Consider the following 4,508-nt stretch of genomic DNA (forward strand, 5'->3'; position numbering starts at 1 on the left):
GCTCTAGGGATTCCTGAGTTGCTAATTTCCAACTTCATTCTTTTATGGTCTGAGAAGCTGCATGGTATGATTCTAATTCTTTTGAATTTGCTGAGACTTGCTTTATGGCCTAGTATGTGGTCAATCCTAGAGAAGGTTCCATATACTGCTGAGAAGAATGTAAAGTCCTTAGATGTAGGATGAAATGTTCTGTAGATATCTGTTAGATCAATTTGGACTATAGTGTCGTTTAAATCTACTGTCTCCTTTTTGATCTTCTGTCCTGTTGATCTGTCTGTTTCTGAGAGTGGAGTATTGAAATCTCCCAGTAGTATTGTATTGGAGTCTAAGTCTCCCTTTAAGTCCCTTAACAAATCATTTAAATAAACCGGTGCCCTGTAATTAGGTGCATATACATTGATAATCGTTATATCTTCCTGTTGAATGGATCCCTTAATCATTAAATAGTGCCCCTCTTTGTCTCTCCTAAAAGTTTTTGTGGTAAAGTTTATGTTGTCCGATATTAAGATGGCTACACCCGCTCATTTTTTCATTTCTGTTGGCATGGTATATCTTTTTCCAGCCTTTCATTTTCAGTCTGCATGCATCATTGTTGGAAAGATGTGTTTCTTGTAAGCAGCAAAAAGATGGGTTTTGTTCCTTAACCCAATCAGCAAATCTGTGCCTTTTAACTGGACAGTTCAGGCCATTATCATTCAATGTGACTATTGATAAGTAGTAACTTTGCCCTGCCATTTGCCAAAGATATTTTCTAATATATGGTTTGAGATTTCTGTGATCTTTTGCTGTGAGGTTTCCTTCCTTTATCTTCTTTCATATTGGTGACCGTGTTTCTGTGTGTAACACATCTTTAAGCATCTTTTGCAGGGCTGGACGAGTGGCGACAAATTCTTTCAATATCTGTTTGCTATGAAAGGTCTTAATTTCACCTTCATTCACAAATGAGAGCTTTGCAGGAAATAATATTCTGGGCTGGCAGTTTTTCTCTCTTAGTACCTGGGCTATGTCTCGCCATTCCCTTCTAGCTTGTAGGGTTTCTGATGAGAAGTCTGCTGTGAGTCTAATTGGAGATCCTCTGAGAGTAATCTGACGTTTCTCTCTTGCACATTTTAGAATCTTTTCTTTATGTTTCACTGTGGTGAGTTTGATTACAATGTATCGTGGTGAGGATCTCTTTTGGTCATGTTTACTAGGGGTTTTATGAGCTTCCTGTACTAGGATGTCTCTGTCCTTCTCCAGACCCGGGAATTTCTCTGCAAGTATCTCTCTAGAAAGACCTTCTAATCCTTTCTCTCACTCCATGCCTTCAGGAACTCCTAGAACCCAAATGTTGGGTTTTTTAATAGTATCCTATAGATTCCCGACAATATTTTTCAGATTTCTAATTTCCTCTTCTTTTCTTTGGTTTGACTGTATACTTTCCTGTGCTCTGTCTTCTAAGTCCGATATTCTCTCTTCTGTTTCACTGACTCTGTTTTTAAGGCTCTCTAATGTGTTTGTCATTTGATCTATTGAGTTCTTTTTTTCATTATGATTTCTCTTCATTATCACTATTTCCTATTCTACTAGTTTCTGTGTTTCATTTTGATTCCTCCTTAAGATTTCATTTTCTCAAAGGAGATTTTCTATCCTGTCCAGTAAGGAATCCCGTACCTCAAGCATTTGTTTTTGAAAACTTCTAAATGTTCTTATCACAAATTTTTTGAAATCTGTATCTTGCATTTCTTCCATCTCATCATCTTTATAATCTTGAATTGGGATGTCTTGTTCATTTGGGGGTGTCATAATGTCTTCCTTCTTGTTTCCTCAGTTTCTGCATTTGTTGCTTGGCATTGTGGAGATATTCTTTTTATTCTTCTTCCCTCACTTGGTGTTTCTCCTTGTTATACTATGACTGTCATAAGTGGACTGTCTGCTTTTGATGGAGCCTTAGAGGCTTGAGATGGGTGTGGCCTGAGAGCTCTGGTTCTTCAGGGTTAAGGGTATGCCAAAGGTGACACTCCCAGGTTAGGCATGGTAAATCTCTCTCTCTCTTTCTTTTTTTGATTCAAAAGGGAAGTAATTCTGCACAGCTGAGTGGAATTGGAGGTAGTTAGTAGGCGAATGATATACCCACAGGAGCCAGCGATCAGAAGCTTTTCCCAAGGACCACACAGGGAATCTGTGCTGCCCTCAGTGTGGGCTCCAATTCTCTTGCAGTCTCCCACGGGGTTGCCAAGGTTACCGAATTGTAGCATCTCTGGAGAGTATTCGCATGAATTCTGTGAGTTCTCTCCCCCACTCTTTTTTCACAGTCTCAGTTCGTTAGCACCACACATTCACTAGGTCCTAATCTCCTGTTATTTCACCCCCCCCCCCCAGAGTCAGGTTTTTCTGCTTGCCTAGGGTGGGTGCAGATCTGAGGTCACACCACAAATGATGTATATCCAAAATGGCGCCTGCTCTTTGTCTTGCTCACCTTTGAGAGGTGAGTGGAGAGAGAGAAACTCGTGTCCATATCAGTCACTTTTTTTTTCCTCTCTCTTCTAGTTAGCCTGGTGAACTTTTCCCCATGGGGTTTCAAGCCTTGTTCCCTTTAGTCTCCTCTTTCCGCTTGCCCGCCGGTGTCTCAGACTATTGAGGTTCGGCTCACCTCATGTTCCAGCGCTGGTGTGTTGATTCTTCTGCTAGTGTCCCGAACCATGGACTCCCATGCTCTCCTCACAGGTCCACTGTGAACCACTAGTTCTGGAAGAGTTTCCTCTGCTGTTTCTTCCCCTACTCTTCCTTGAACCTGTGGAATCTCCACTTTTATTAAACTGTCTCTTCCCGGACTATCAGTGTCCTCCCTTCCTATTCTGCCATCTTGCCGCTCTCAGCTCATCACGTTTTAAACAATTCAGTTCACTTACAAACTCAATATTTCGAAAACAAATAGATCTTTTCTTTATTGGCTTTTCTTTGTAGAAAATGATTGAATTACCACACAATAGCAAAGTGATCAAATATTCTTACATATAGTGAGATGGTTATACAGGGAGTCAGGACTTCTAAGGCTTTAGCTCTGGTTCAACACATAATCTACCTGTTACCTTGGGCAAGGCTCTGAGCATCCCATTCTTCAATCTGAGGATAAGCCCACCGACTGCAACTACTAAGAAAGCTGTACTAATTCAATGGAACAGGTGTGTGTGCTTCCCACAGGAGGTGATACACACCCCAATTAAATTCTAAGAGAATTTAATGAAGGGTTTGTTTACCAAGGCATGGTAAAGTTTTGTTTAAAAGGAATGGTAAAACAATCAAGGACTATTACAACCAGAGGCAGTAACCACACCTGACCTGAAGGTACAGGCGAGGAAGCTATTTCTAGAACTAGGAGAGAGCTGAACTTGTGAAAGAGGGGTCCATGGTAGCCATGGGTGCAGGAACATGGTTATGACCAAAAACATAATTTGATGGGGCTGAAGCAGGAAACATCCACAGTGAACTCTCTCTCCTTCTCTCCCCTGATCACTTGCTGGTTGTTTTCGCTGATCAAGCAGAGCCCAGACTCAGAAGAGACTCCCAGCGATACATTCTGAAGAGGTCGCCAACAGGGCTGCTGAGCAGGATGGAGAGAAGTGAACACTCTGGAGAATATCCAGCACAACATGGCAGTTATTTGAACCCCAAGTGTGGTTGCTGAATTGTTCTTGAAATAGCAAATGAAAACACAATATGACAATGGCAGCCACCATTGTGTACGATACTGGGACAGTAGACACATGTCATTACACACTTGTCAAAACCCATGAAATGAATCCCAATTTAAACTGTGGCTGCAGTTAATAATAACAGATCAATATTGGCTCCTAAGTTGTAAAAATCATGCTAACACAATGTGTTTAAAAATAGGAGAAATTGTTGGGGACCCAGTGCATATAGGAACTTTGAAGTTTCCAAAGATTTTGCTAAAATTAGAACTCTTTCTAAAAAACATGATTTTTTAAAAAACTGATCATGTTCATAAACAATATTCATTTAAAATGCTCAGTGGTCCCCCATATTATTCCATCTTTCTGTACCTGCAAAGAAATGTAACATGATTATAAGCAGCCTGTGTTGTTGAGTTCAAAGAAACTGACTCTCAACACTGCAACACACATTTTCCAGTTGTGTTTCTGAGAAACCTCCAACTACAGAGAGTTAATGTGTTTCCTCTCTAAAGCCTCCATCTCCCTGTCCCAGGATTCACTCATCCAAAAAGACAAAATTGTGCGACAGTGAGCTGAGCCACCACTTGTCGTGCCCCAATCCATATCAGTGTGCTGGTTTAAGTCCTGTCTGCTCCACTTCTAATACAACCCCCTGCTAGGATGATGGCCCACGTACTTGGGTCCCTGCCACCCATGTGGGAGACCCTGATGGAGTTCCAGGCTCCTGGCATCAACCTGGCCCAGATCTGGCTATTGCAGCCATTTAAGGAATAAAACAGCAAACAGAGGCCGGCGCCGTGGCTCAACAGGCTAATCCTCCACCTAGCAGTG

The sequence above is a fragment of the Lepus europaeus genome, chromosome 1 (assembly GCF_033115175.1).
Source record: "Lepus europaeus isolate LE1 chromosome 1, mLepTim1.pri, whole genome shotgun sequence".
NCBI lineage: Eukaryota > Metazoa > Chordata > Mammalia > Lagomorpha > Leporidae > Lepus > Lepus europaeus.